Source organism: Scyliorhinus torazame, chromosome 5, assembly GCF_047496885.1.
Source record: "Scyliorhinus torazame isolate Kashiwa2021f chromosome 5, sScyTor2.1, whole genome shotgun sequence".
In the NCBI taxonomy this organism is placed as follows: Eukaryota; Metazoa; Chordata; class Chondrichthyes; order Carcharhiniformes; family Scyliorhinidae; genus Scyliorhinus; species Scyliorhinus torazame.
The window spans coordinates 300,768,857-300,784,353 of record NC_092711.1 but is presented as its reverse complement, the minus strand read 5'-3'; the positions used below and the strand labels follow the sequence as shown (position 1 = coordinate 300,784,353).

Below are 15,497 nucleotides of genomic sequence, written 5' to 3'. Positions count from 1 at the left end.
ACACCTCACATTGGGTTCACCTCTTTGTCAAAACATCTCGCTTGAGAACCTGGCCTGATGGTGAATAAACTTGATACTTGGCATGTCTAGCATATCGAAGCATCGAATCCCTAAAGTGTTGAATAAGCCAATCGAGTCTGCACCGACCTTCTGAAAGAGCACCCCACCTAGGTCCACTCCCCCTCACACCCAGCCCCATCCCGTAACCCCACCCAACCTGCATATCTTTGGACATTAAGGGGCAATTTAGCACGTCCAATCCACTTAGCCTGCACATCTGAGGAAACCCACGCAGACACTGGGATAACATGCAAACTCCGCCCAGACCGCCCAGCACCGAAGGGCGGAATCAGGCCCGGGTCCCTGGCGCTGGGAGGCAGGAGTGCTAACCACTGTGCCGCCCCATGAGAAATGTCAAATGCTATCCCAAAGTGTCAAACAGCAGAGTTGCTAAGAAAATAAAAGCTCATAGAGTTAAAGGGAAAGTGACGGTATGGATGTGGAATTAGCTTTGCGACACCTGCCTGATTATAGTTTTGTTTAATTGAGGTTTGCTGTCCATCATGAAATTGCTGTTTGAGAGGCTGTTGTATGTATCCATGTTCTAGTCCGGAGGATGGCCACAGTGCCACCTACACCTGGTAAGTTGTTCAGTTTGCCAAGCTACTTGCGAGGACTCTCGGTTTGCTGCTACCTGCCTGTGCTAGTCGGCCACCCTATCACGATTCATTCTGATGGAATACATAGGGATCTCCTTTAGATCGAGATGGCTTCTAAATGGTAGAGCTAGTAATGAAAGATCAGAACAAAGTTAATATTCCATGACAAGCTTGGCAGCACTTGTCCTGAAACAGTGAAGTCTGCAGTGCTAGAGTACTGGAGGACACCATTAACAATTGGCCTGCAACTCTGGGTCATCAATCTACAGTTTCTCTGCTTCGGATAATATAACCCTGAAATCCAAATAATGGGCAACTTGTTGCTAGCTGTAAACCAAGAGGATCACCAAATTGAATTTGTGTCACATTTTTTAACATGAGGAATGTCCAGAGGGGGGTTCTGAGATGAAAACAGATGTCAAGCAAGAGAGAGAGACATTAGGAGAATTCATAGAAAGCTTATCTTTTAAAAGTGACCCAAGTTTAGGGAGAAATTCAGAGAATTGGACCAAGGCAGCTAAAGGCTGGCACAGTGGTTAGCACATGATAATGGAGCAAGCTCGAAGGGACGAATGGCCTACTCCTGCTCCTATTTTCTTTGTTTCCATGAGACCATGAAGAGATTTGTAGACGAGGTTGATGATTTTAAATTTAATGAAGTGGGGGTACAGTGAAAGTGAATGAAAATAGAACTTCGGCAAGAAATGAAGGACAAGAATTTCGACTTCATGGAAGAATGGCAAGCAGGCCATCAGGATATTTGACTTTGGACATAATAGTGGAATGTATAAGGGGAAGGGCAGTGGGGGAGCCAAGCTGTGGTGGTGTTGGGCAATAGGCCAGAGGTAGGAGCACAAAGTCTTGGTGCCACATAGGATGTAGAATTGAAAAATCAGCTTGGGGTTTAACAAGATACCAAGATTGCCGATGGCCTGTTTTCAGCCAGGTAGGCAGAGAGGAAAATAACTCTGAGATACGGGATTGGAGTATTTAGCATGGGCTTATGGCGATTTACTTTGTTCTTCTGGATGTTGAACTCGAGGAGGTTGTGTTTGATTAGAACATGCTGTCGATGAGCAACCTGATAGTAGGGAGGCAGTTAAGAAAAGAGCCGGAGAAATCATTTTTAATTGTCCAATATCTAGGTAAGTGTTGCAAGTCCAGGGGCAGGATTTTCCCACCACCCCGCCTCGTGTTTTTCGGCGGCGGAGGCAACCCGCCAGCAGGATCTACCGGTCCCGCCAATGTCAACGGGATTTCCATTTGACAGCACCCTCATCATCGGGAAACCCATGCACCGGCATGGGACCGGAATTTCCTTCCGGCGTTAACAACCAGTAAATCCCGTCCCAGACGTCCGCTTGAGAATGTGGTTCACTGGGTTCTAATTAATATGCCCTGCAACCTTGTGTAACTGTTTTGGTAGGTGGAGGAATAAATGTACTAAACCCTAAGAAAAAAATGAATAATATTGGCTGTCTAGGCTCCAAGTTCTAATACTGCCTCCCTATAAACTTTCCTTTTTAGACCCTTGTCCACCAAACAGACAGTGACCCAGGGCCGGGATCGAACCCGGGTCCTCAGCGTCGTGAGGCAGCAGTGCTATCCGCTGCGCCAACGTGCTGCTCCAACTGCATCAGATAGTTCATAGGTTCGGAATAGTGTTTCCTTATGATAAATACAGCTGTCACTTGTAGTAAAATTCAAAGACATCTCTGCTTGTCTGACTGTGCCCAAGCATGTGCAATTGACCAAAATTGAATAGAACACTATCAAAGCAGAGAGTCATCAGGAAATACTTGAAAATAACATCTTTGAAGTGGCCTCCTACATACCAGAGTTTAATACGTATCATCTGCAGCTGAAGGAAGCATTAAGTACCCAATGTTTAAAGTGACTGTCAGGGTCCTGGGAAGGCAAATTAAAACATGTAGTGAGGATGTTATTAGAAATATGAAATGAAGTTCCCCGATTATCACAAAAGGATAAATAAAGATTGAAATTATCAAGTGCTTTGGAACAGTTAGACAGTTTCTAAACTGGAAGAACCTTGGAAATGTCATGGAAAAGCCACCAATCATTATTAACGATCATAACGTGCTTGAATTTCACATTCAGCTTGAGGGAGTGAAGAATAGGTCCAAGAGTAGTATTTTAAACTTGAATAATTAAGGAAATATGACTGTGTGAAAGCAGAGCTAGCTAAAGTGCACTTGAAAATTAGGGTGGGGTGGGAGGGGAGAGGGGGGCGGGGGGGGGGGGGGGGGGGGGATGGCGGGAGGGCGGGAGGAGGTTAGCTTCTCTGGCCTCCTCCCGGTGCAGGGAGGCGGTGCACTGTTTGTTAGTGGCTGGATTTACTCATTCCTCCGTGGCCAATGGGATTTCCCATTGAAGCCACCCTGCACCGCTGGGAAACCCAAGGGCGGGGGTGGGCTGTCGGCGGGACAGAGAATCCAGCTGCCATGGAACGGATGGAGAATTGCCGCCTTGGTCAAGGGCTAGGTTAGGGATGCAGTGCTAGGCATTTAAAGAGATATTTCAGAATACACGGAGTAAGTATATCCCAAGGAGAAAAAAAATCTAAGGGATGGACCCACCATCTGTGTTTAGCTAAAAAAGTTAAAGATAGTATTAGGTGCAAAGAAAAAGCATATAATTGCGCACAGATGGGTGACAGATTGGGCAGCAAATGAAAAACAGCAAAGAATTACTAAACTATTAATAAGGAGGGATAAATTAAGAGTAAGGGGAAAAGCTAGTTGGAAATGTAAAAAAACGACAGTAAGAGTTCCTATAGAAACTTAAAAAAGAAAAGTGTTAACAAAGTGAGCATTGGTTCGAAAGAAAGTGAGTCTGGGGAGTTGATAATAGAAAAACAAGGAGCTGGCAAATGAATGGAACAGGTATTTTGTATCGGTCTTCATTATGGAGGATATAAGTAACATTCCAGGAATGGCTGTAAGTCAAGAAATAAAAGCAAAGGAGGAAATCAAGAAAATTACAATCACCAGACAACTGTTACTGAGCAAATAGTTGACAAGTCCCTGTGTCTCGATGGACTTCATCCTAGAGTTTTAAAAGAAGTAGCTAGTGAAATAGTTGATGCATTTAATTTTCTAAAATTGTCTAGATTCGGGGAAGGTCGCATTAGATTGGAAAATAGCAAATGTAACTTGTTTATTCAAAAAGGGAGATAGAAACAGAAAACTAAAGGCTAGTTAGCTCAACGTCAGTCACAGGGAAAATGTTCAAGGCCATTATTAATGAAACTGTAGCAGGGAACTTAGACAAATTCAGGGTAATCAGCCAGAGTCAACATGGTTTTGTGGGTGGGAAATTATGTTTAACCATCTTATTGGAGTTCTTGAAAGAAATAACATACTGTGGATACGGAGGACATATGGATGTACTAGATTTCCAGAAGGCATTTGATGATGTATGGTATGTATGGCTTCCTCGATCAATACGTTGAGGAACCAACAAGGGAACAGGCAATCTTGGACTGGGTGTCGTGCAGTGAGAAAGGATTAGCTCAAACTCAAGAAAATCGATGCCTATGCCAGTGTGACCGACAATAACCCCTGGGACATAGAATCGTTAAACATGGAATAATAATAGTAATCTTTATTAGTGTCACAAGTAAGCTTAACACTGCAATGAAGTTACTGTGAAAATCCCCTAGTCGCCACACTCCAGCGCTTGTCGGGTACACGGAGGGAGAATTCTGAATGTCCAATTTAGCTATGAAGCACGTCTTTCGGGACTTATGGGAGGAAACCGGAGCACCCGGAGGAAACCCACGCAGACACGAGGAGAACTTGCAGACTCCGCACAGACAGTGATGCAAGCCGGGAATCAAACCTGGGACCTTGGCGCTGTGAAGCAACAGTGCTAACCACTGTGCTGCCATGCCGCCCGTTGGCTAACAACAATGGGCTCAACTGACCCGCAAATTTCTTGTAGAATTCAATTGGGAATCCATCTGGCCCGGAGCTTTCCCGACTGCAGTAAACCCATAGGTTTCATGATCTCCTCCAGGCTCAACAGGGACTCCAACTCCTCTTAGCTCTCCTGTTCCACCACTGGGATGGACAAGCCATCCAAAAATTCCATCATGGACAATCTCAGCTGTGGGGGCTCCGCTTTATAGAGGCTTCGGTAAAAGGCCTCAAAAGCAGCATTGGCCTTCGCTGGGGCAGACATCAACCTGCCGCTTGAGTTCCTCACCTGCACTGTCCCCCGGGAGGCAGCCTGCCACCTCAGCTGGTGCGCTAAAATCCCCCCTCGCGTGTCGCTGCTGGTGCACCGCTTTGCCCGTTGAGAGCAGCTCAAATTACATCTGCAACTTCTTCCTACTCACCAACAACAACTCCGGTGTTGGGCCAAGCGAGTACTGTCTGTCCATCTTGTGATTAAGTCCACCGCTGCCTCTCCACCCTTATGTACCTTGTAAGAAATTATCTCCCCAATGACTGCATTAAGGTCTTCCCACAACGTGGAAGGCGAGAGAGTCTCACTCCTATTAAACTCAATGGTGGAGGATACCCTCACACAGAATTCTTTGTCTGCCAACAACACAGCGTCCAGTCTCCACAGGGGCACTGAGAGAGGCCCGGCTCCAACATCAAATCCACAAAATATGGTGCATGAGAAAAAAAAGAAACGTCCTTCTCACTCAGATGTAAAAGTCGCCACGGGTCTGCCCCCCCCCCCCCTCCCTTTCTGTTCCATAAAAGCTAATAATGACTTTGCCAATACCAATGGAATCAAAGACTTGGGTTACGATCTATCCACCCATGGGTCCAATATATAATTTAAGTTCCCCGCACCCCCAGAGTCAATTGCTGTGAGTCCAAATCGGGAATAGAAGCCAGTAACTTGTTGATAAAAGCTGTATCATTCCAATTCGGTGCATACAACTTAACTAAGACCACCAGAGTACCCACTAATAATCACATGCCCCCCATTTGGGTCCGCCATGATCTTACTCACCAAAAAAGATACCTTTTTTCTAACTAAAATCGTAGGCCCCACCATCAAAACCTGAATGGAATACCTGCCCCATCCAGCCCTTCCCTAGCTTTGTTTGGTCCTTGACCCACAAGTGGGTCTCCTGCAAAAACACCACATCAGCATTCAAACTCTTCAGGTGTGCTAACACCCTGGACCTTTTTACTGGTCCATTCAACCCCCTTACATTGCAAGTGACCAGCCTTAAAGAGGGCCGTCAATCTTCCCGATCGAGAGTCAGCTACTTCCACCATGTGGGGTAACCCAGAGTGCCGACACCGGGCCCACTCAACATGGCCACCAACTCCCCCAACAGAATAGAACAAAGAAACAGTTGTAGTCCTCGTCAGATAACTAATCCTCTCCCCCGCCACCCTCCCCGGCTTGCCTCCTATCAACACCACACTCAAATAAACAAGTAAACAGCAACAAGGCAAACAAAGGCCCCACCCGTACCCCAAACAAAACAAAAACCCAAGTTCATCATTAAAACTGCCCTGATGTAATGAGCTGAAGTTACCTCCACCACTCCGCTCCTGTTGGCTAACTCTACAGCTACCAGGGCAGACCCCGCTCAGGATAAAAACAGAACAAATAATAATAACGCCAATGAACCCCCCCCACCCATGTCCAACTTTAATAGTCAAAGAAAGAAAAGCAATACCCATCACATAAACCAACAAGACAAAATACAAATAACAAACTAGCCCAGAAACCCCCCAGCATATCCCTAACATCGCATATTCTTCCCCCATTAAGAAATCTCACAATAAATACAATTTTTAAAAATAAATTTAGAGTACCCAATTCATTTTCTTTTTCAATTAAGGGGCAATTTAGCGTGGCCAATTTAGCGTGGGGGCGAAACCCACGCAAACATGGGGAGAATGTGCAAACTCCACACGGACAGTGACCCAGAGCCGGGATCGAACCTGGGGCCTTGGCGCTGTGAGGCAGCAATGGTAACCATTGCGCCACTGTGCTGCTATACAATGAATACAATTAACTTGTCCCCAGTCAATGACCCTCCAGCAGCCCCATGATTCTCAGGTTCTGCCTTCTGGAGCGATTCTCCAGATTGTCCACCTTGGTCCTCAGCACCTTATTATCCCCGGTCACTCTGTGCCATCTTTGCTTCCAGGGAGGTGACATGGTCACTCTGCCTCGAGAGGGCCACCTCCACACCCTGTATCACCGCGCCTCACGCCTTTACCATCTGATCTGTCTTTGCCAAGGCCACAGAAATGGGGGCCAGGGCCGCTTCCATTGCTCTGTGGAGCTCCTCTGAGACAGCCTGCGGCAACTTCCCAAGTTCTATCACCAAGGTGCCTGAGAGTATCTGTGCCATCAGCAGAGTGGCCAAAGTCACAGCAGGAACCTCCACCATTTTCTCAGCAGACAAGGCTCGAGGGGCTTCTGAGTCTGACCACGATTCTTTGCTTGTCTGCTGCCTTGTCTTGTACTTTTTGGGCATTCCTTTTACGTGGGAACCTTATCCCATCAAACTAACAAAAGTTCCAGCCCAACTCATCCCCAAAAACCAGGCGGAAAGGGCCAAAACCAAGGTACTCTGGTGGGAGCCACCTCGTGTGCACATGCCCTCAACATGCCGCCACCGGAAGTCCCCCCAACTTTGGTTTTACACTTAATGGTAAGTAGCACCTCCTCGCAGTACTGCACTGAAGTGTTGTCCTTGCTCAGTTGTCACTCGGGTGAGAGTGCTGCCCATTAATGTTGTCCGAGATTAACCTGAATGAAAACGACTGGAATTCACATCTGGGTTTAATGGCAGTTGGTTTGTTCAAAGGTGAATGGTAGTTAATGTTTGACCGAATGTCACCTGTACTGCGTAGCCAGAATCTAATAATTGCAGTCCATCGCTCGTGATATCAGATGCAATTTTTGTGTAGTGTATGTTTGGCAGGATAGCAGTGGGAGGAGGTGGCTTCAGATGCAGTAATTGCAAACTAGCAGTTTTCAGTACTTTGGGCAAGTTTACAAACTGTTATAATAATATGCTGCTAGGTGGGAATGAAGGAGATAGAACCATGAATTGTTTGGAATGAGCAACAGAACTAATTTATTGATGGGATTTGGACATCATAAACCCCGAGCAGAACCGTGAGCTTTTGATGGAATTATTGGAATTCCAGGATTACATCTGAGTTTAGTTATCCACTTGCTGAAAACTGTAATACGACCTCAAAGTATGCTAGTGTCAGTTAGAACCACGGCAAAAATTAGATAGAATTTCTTCATTCTGGTGCTCTGCCATGCTATTCACAGTAACAGTTCAGAGTATTCCGAGTTTGTTTCCACCTTCCCCTTACTCCTCTTCTTCCGCCCGTTGCTGAAGATTCTACCTGGGGTACAATTCAGGAAGGAGCAGCTGTCCTCCAGTATCTCGCCCAAGTGACCATTCTTAACGTGAGCTGAGATGGCTCAGCTGTTTACCCATTGGATTGTTTCTTTGGCGTTCAACCTCACACAGGAGGCTGGGGGGAGGGGGGCGGGGGCACATAGTGGTTGCCCCACAGAAGCAGCAAGGTGTGTGTCTTTTAGCCAAGGGGTGCTTGCAACAGTTTGAGTCTCTTATGTATGTTATTCATTTGTTGTCAGTGTTGGGCAATGGCTTCCTCGTGTCATTTCTATTTTGCAGATTTCATGTGCGAAAGGCCTGGCTGGTTTCAGGGACATTGCTGCATCAGAACTGGAATGGTTATTTCTGTGAACTAACTTGCACTTTTCAAGATCTCTTCGGGAACACCAAAGATTCTCCAGATTATCCACATGGATTCTAACAAGGAAATGTTCCACCCCAGCAACGCCGGGGCAGTGTATTAAACCACTGCTATCAGTGGTAGTGTTCTTGGGGCTTATTTTTCTTGAATTGCTTTTTTATTTCAGTTCTGATGTGTTTTATTATGTACCTTTTTGGGAGAAGAAAAAGCAACTCTAGTTTGTGCGAGGGCAGCTAAGTGCTGCTGGTAATCCACACAAGCTTTGTTAAATGTGCAATGTACTTTACCACAAAAAGCCCCACTAAAAATAGAGACCAGCTTGCAGAAGATTTTGCTTGACTATCACTCCACATAGGTTTAAAAAAGAAAAGGTGGCTGGTCCATTCATTTTTAGAAATTCTGTAAATTGTGGTTAAATATACAAAATGTGAGGGCTGTTTCTCTTGATGGCATTATCAATGAAAATAGTTTATACTCGGTTGAGAGTAGGGCGGGCATTGAGAGGTTCTTTGAAACGATGGCAGGGTGGGCATTGAGAGGTTCTTTGAAGCGTGGGCAGGGCGGGCATTGAGAGGTTCTTTGAAGCGAAGCCATGTTATTGTTCAGAGTACCTGAGGCAGTAATCGTTGCTCTGTGACATCAAAAGGCGCAAGTCTCTGGAGATATGTTGCTCTTGATGTGAACTGGGCCATTGTGACATTGGCATCCTGTGTGTGTGGAAACTATTTTCCAGTCCGCCTTGTTTTGACTGAGAGAATGTTTTACACTACCCTTGTGTCACAGTCGAGTGGAGCTACATACAGCAAATTGGCAAAACAACCTTGGCATATAGAATCATATAAATGGATATGGCCAACAAGCCCATCTGTCACACATAGGTGGAAAGTAAGATTTTTAATTCCTAATCATTCACTTTTTTTTTAAAGTAGAGGCTTCCTTTCAAAAATGTTGAATAAATTCCTATTGAACTAATGATTGAGAGAGTGTGATGCAGTGGGACAAACACTGTACTTTCACCTCTAGCTCTTGGGCTTGGTTCTACCTCAGAGTTATGGGAATTGAGTGGTTTGCATTGCTGCTGTATCTAAGGGTTCCATGAAAAGGGAGTTAGGAACCTCGGTCCAATTGCCCATGAGGATTGGTCCTACATTTGCCACCAACTAACAAAGCAGTCAAATGGATTTGAAAATGGAGATGATAAATAAACTGATGGCTATCATCTTCTAAGTCTGAGTATGAGATATGTTACCGGGGCAGATCAAAGGATGTGGAGGAATCTGCGCCAGATCTAACTTGAAAGAGTTTTCTGCTGCAGCGATGCCAGAGGTGGGAAGGTTTTCCATTCTCAGCTCTAACACCCTGGCTGATGTTTTTGAAAAGAGAAGTTCACAAATGAAGAAAGGAAGATGCCAAATAGTGATTGTAATTTAAAACGGCTGTTATATCCAGCCTTTTCATGCGCAGACATGTGTGGGATTTCAACAAAAGGAATGAGTGTAAATGACTGATTTTCAAGAGGTAACTGGACTGTACAATTTGTAAATTAAAGTACGATTAAATTATTTGGCACTTAATATTACTGGTAAAATCCTGTACATATGTTGTTCCTTTACTTGGTCATTTTAATTTTAAAAATCCACAGATAAATCTCTCCTTTTATTTAGCATAGCATATTTTGAAAATATATATTTTGTTTTTGTGGAAAATGATGTCCAGTGGGCTGAGTTCAGGTTTCCAAGTGGAAGACCTTCCTGTTTGGCCTTTGAACTGCTGGGTGAAGGAATGGGAGTGAGCACCTGTGCTGAAAAGTTTGAGTAGAAAGTTTGGTAAGACAGAAGTGCAGATGCAGAATGTGGAACCTAGTTAGTGTGAGAACCTTTACTGGCTGGCCATTAAAAAAACCCGGAAGGGGGACTGTCAGGTGCCTTCAGGCAGATTGAAAAGCTGGAGATTCTGTGAAACTTGTGTGGATTGAACCCTAAGAACTACTTACAAATGTTTTCTGAAGCTCAACGATCATGGTGGAGCTCAAACTCTGGTACTGCGACATGGCTGGTTTATCAATGTTTCTTTACTCACTGATGGGTGTAATGCTGCAAATTGGACTCCATATTGTTGGCAAAGTCAACAAATGGTTGAAGCTCCCATTTCTCATGTTGTACGACGAGCAGCCTAGCTAGCTGTATTACTGATGTAGAATGTCACAGCCACACTACTTTCTTTAGTAATTAATTATTTTGTTGTTAACTGCGCACAATTATTTTGTCTACAAAAGTGCACTTCAAAATATTACAATCATTGTTGAGACATGATAGGTGATGTACACATGTTATTTCTTCCCTGTTGTTTTCGCATCTTGATATATTTGGCAGAGGCAAATTGCAAGTGTGACTATTTGGAAGCCTTTACTTCAAACCCACCCTCTTGGCCAATAAAACAAGTGCTTGCCATTATCTCAAATAATGTGAAGCAATGTAGAAGGGCAACATTTCAGCTGGCCAATACCTAGGTGGATATATTTATTAATTAATTTACAAGGCCTCCATTTCCTATTAGCCAAGCATTTACAAACGTTAAGCGATGAGGTGAGAAAGATGCTTTCTGTCAAATGCTGTGATATTGTATTCAGAGCTGTCTGACATTTGGAAGGCAGGTCTGCCTGTGATCCCCTGATGTGCCGAGTTAGAACATGTGCAACTCTGTAAACACAATGTTGGATATTTGACACTTGTCTGAGAAACAACTCTCAGGATATCACTCAAATGTATTTGCACCAATTGTGTACATTTTGTCTATTTTGCCAATGGAGTGACCAGATGGCCGTGAAAGCTGATGGAAAGAGCTATTTGGTGACGGGGAAAATATTGGTGATCATTCTTAACTAGCTTCAGTTGTTTCACGTTGACTTTGTAGGAGCTTTAATGGTGTTGAAGCTCTACAATCTTGGTCTGTTCCCCTAATGGCCCAGCTGGCATATTGTGTGGCACTGAACCATATAGACTATGAAGAGACCAGCTTCACAACTTTATTGGATATGTTAATATGAAACATTTTATGGGTTGTCACATTTAGCCACCTAAATGAAGGAGGTGGGGAAAAGAATCAATCTGGTTCCTGTTCCTGATAGCTGCCAGAAAGTAGGATTGGCTCAGCTGTGACATAATGGGTTGAATTAATTCACTGTCCGTGATTGCAAATGAAAGACAACCAATTGGTTGAAAGACAAGCCTTTAACCCAATAGCAGTGCTGTATTCAGCAGAAGAGGAATAAAGTGGTAGATAATGGGGTAAACAAATTTGAAAGGTAAATGTGCAAACACTAATCAGTAGCAGGTTTTGGTGGGTTTTAAGAAAGAGACATTTTCACAACCTATAGTGACCAAAGTGGAAAGAATTTGTTGGGGTGCCTTGAATAAGGAAAATCACTTATTGGGGTCATCTACTTTTCAAATTTTAGTTTCTGTTCCCCAGCTTCAAGCAATTTAATACTTTATCCTGTATATTTTAAATGGGATGTTCCGGGTTGTTTTCCACATATGGTGGACCTTTAAGAAGTCACAATGAGATTTCCACTCCAGGCTCAATTTTACCCATAATAAGGGAGAGTTTTGTTTCTATAATTTCCTGCACGGCATGACGATTCCAACAGAATTAAACTGAGGTGATGAACTGGAGCAAATTAAAGGCATATGGGAATTCTGATTCAAAACGTGGAAAGCAATTTACTAAATCGAAGCAGGGGTTATGTGGGGTGGGTGGTTTCAAGAGAAGATCTTGGCAGATGTTGACCTATGTAAACAAAGATGCAATGACTTCCACCCGATTACTGATAAAGAGCGCGCCAAGCTAGAAACCAATGTCCGTCTGCTGATGGCTATTCTATCTTGTTCCCGCACACATCTGCTTTGGTACTGTAAAATGGGTTTCATTATATATTTGATGTGCGGCTGCATGTTCTGTATCGCATTGTGGAAACTTCCTCTTGTTTGTTTTTTTTAAACTGCTGCGCTGGCTTTTTGCTCTTCTGCGTCTGGAGTGATTGGAGAGAATTTCTCTGCTCGCCATGTTGATTGTGCTTTTGATGTTTAGGTGAATTTTCAAGCTGTGCTCTTCTGCTTGCTACAGGTGTAGTAACCACAGGATTCCAGCAACATGTGTGGGACTTCCATACAAAAACACATCACCTTAACTTCAACATCATTTCAGGAAAATAGTATATTTAAAAACAGGGTTTGCGTTTGATAGATCATAGTTATAATTACACTACCATTGAAATATGTGAGTGAGTGAAAACATAAACAATATTTGTACCAGGCAGGAAGCCACATTTTTAGTCTTCAAAGAGAGAAAGATTAAACCTTTGCACACTCTCTCTTGCAGATGGAATTCATCTCTCCCGATTTGTGTTAGGTGGGCTGGAGAGTGCAGTTGCCAATTACCTGGTCCTCACATTTGCAAAGCAGCAGTTCTGTGGGAAAGGAGGATTTAAAACAAAATAAATCCCCTTTTTAGAATCGGAAATGTTACCACCCTTTCAATATCGCGTACTAAAGCGAGGCACAAGTACCTATGCTTACACAATAAAAGTGAAGGCTTATAGGGGTTACTTAGCTCATGAATCTTTACCGTCAAGATAGATAGAAAAACGGCAGAGACAGAAAGATAACACTTTACACTGTAAACACTTTAAAAAAAAATACAGAATGGAGAAATAGCAGAAATGTCCAAAAAATGGTCCAATTCCTTTACTTAGGTTCTTTCTGTTCACTGAAAATGACAGCAGTATTTCATTCAGGCTCTTTACCAAGTCACTTAATGGAGCAATGATATTCTGGGAAAGGCACAGCAAGCGATGATAACCGACAAAATGTTCTCAGGATAAATAGAACATTTGGCCCTTCGTAAACCAGCTATCTAGAAAGAGATAACAAGAACAGAGAATGCTGGAAAAACTCAGCAGGTCTAGCAACATCTGTAGAGAGAGAAATTGGAGTTAATGTATCAAGCCTTTCTGTCCCTAAAGATGCTGCCGTACCTGCTGGCTTCTTCCCCCATTCTCCGCTCTTGTTTCAGATTCCAGCACCCGCAGTATTCTGCTTGGATGCCTGTCATCTTTCGAGCGCAGCATCCAGTTGATTGTTAAATGGCTATGATTTTCTATTTATCACACTATGCCCAGATGTTTATTCAATGTGTCGATTCCTCATCCTGGCAGCAGTTCTAGATTCCTCAGTATCCAGTTTGAATCTATGATCCACTTTTAGTAATTATGATGGACCTTGGAGGGGTCCACCGGATTTTCTCATTTAATACCTTTTGAGAGGAAACTTCATGGAAGTATTTAAGATAATTGGTTATCTGTTAAAGCTTAAAGGGCTCCAATTTTCATCCGTAGCTCATTTGACATCTTGGATCAGACTCTTGCTTCTTCCCTGATTCAGGGTTTGAATATTACTGCTGTTTGTCAGTGGCTGAATCTGGATTCAGTAGTCAGTGCAGCAGAGAACTGTGCACCCTATGAATTACATGTTACTAATTTGGCAACACAATTCAGCATTATTTTCTGTGCTGTTATCAATAACTTAATATGTTAAATGTTGCATCTATTCTCCTAGAATCCCTCATTAGTTAAAACAAAAGCAACATACTGCAAAGGCTGGGGATTTAATTAGAAACAGAAAGCATTGGAAACACTTGGCAGGACATGCAGCATCTGTGAATGTGGAAACTGGGTTAGCTACCTAATCTGATGGGTGCTCCCAGTATTGTATTCCTTCTTTGGCTAGCTCATTGAATTTCTGACCTGGTCCCCTTTTTAAGGAATGAAAAATTCCTCCTTGCTGGAGATTGGTTTTCCTCCTTGCCAGTGATGTAAAATTCAGTTTTTTGCAGGATATTGGTCCATTAAAATACACCTTGGAGCAAGTTGTGCTCAATGTGTGCGCAGGCTTCAAGTAGAGGTAAACACTCTAAAGCACTCATGCCAATTCAAACATCATTTGTTTTGTTTTGTTTTGTTTGAGGATGAGGCCTTGGAGAAAGTGTTGATGAAGATATTGTACCTTCCCAATTAACTACCCATCCAAACAGTTTTAAGTATCAGATTCCCTTGATGTGCTTGTGCATGCCAGACATGACTAATTGATTAACAAATAGGAAGCAACATGCAAACCTTTCTTCACTTTCCCCACCCTCGCTCCCGCACTACTTTTGTTTTTAACCAAACACTAAAGAGGACTCCGACCTCTCTAGATCTTTAAATAAACAACATGGTGACTGCTGGTCGCAGATGCATCAGAATGGACCGGTTTATTTTGGGGTCTTATCTGGCCTCTCTCCTCAATGGAAAAGGGTTTTGCCTCCGCTTAGTATCATCAAAATGGTGGTGGTTGAGATTTAGATTTTGATTGTCAGGTGCAAATGAAATGCAGTAGTCCGTGTAGACAGACATTAAAGTACACTGCATTCTTAACACTTAGCACTTCCTTCTACATGTACTGGAGTCTTAGTGATGGTGGTACCATTGAAATGCATGTACATTGTGTTTTAAGTGTATATTGTGTTTATTATTACATGTTTACTATGGAAATAAAGTGGGTGCTTGCAACTTACAGTAAGTACCTCAAACAGTGATCAAGTATCTGCTTCCCGCTCCCAGGCCACATTAGGCAAATGATTGCTTTCACCTGTGCAACATCATTACCTTTCCAGAGCTAAATGGAAATCACATATTTTTCTTGAAGCACTGATCTATCCATGGATGCCAGCTGGCTAATTACTCCAAATTGAACTAAATGATGCTGTGTTCAAGGTAATTGTTCACTTCATTGTAGGTATCAAATATGTCAGATTAATATGAGGAAATTGGGCCCAACTTTTTTTCATACAAATGTTTAATGAGCGTTTGGAATAACCTCTGTTGAAGCAGATCACATAACTGGGTCAAAAGGGTTTTATACTCATGCACAGCTAGTCCAACGCCCAATTTATGAAAATAGCCAAACAAATAAATGTTGTACCTTCTCCACTGCGGCCCCCCCCCACCCCCACCCCGGCAAACATCTCCTCCAGAAAAGGGGCCTGTTTC

The 15,497-nt window shown here is 43.4% G+C and overlaps 1 protein-coding gene across 1 annotated transcript in view; it reads left to right on the top strand.

The window, feature by feature from the left end:
• The window catches only part of ophn1 (oligophrenin 1), a 230,177-nt gene extending 215,134 nt beyond the window's left edge, over positions 1-15,043 (top strand). Inside the window, exon 25 of the mRNA XM_072505810.1 lies at positions 8,329-15,043. The gene's annotated coding sequence lies outside the window, so the exon portion shown is untranslated. The remainder of the gene's footprint in view (positions 1-8,328) is intronic.
• Positions 15,044-15,497: the final 454 nt, after the last annotated feature.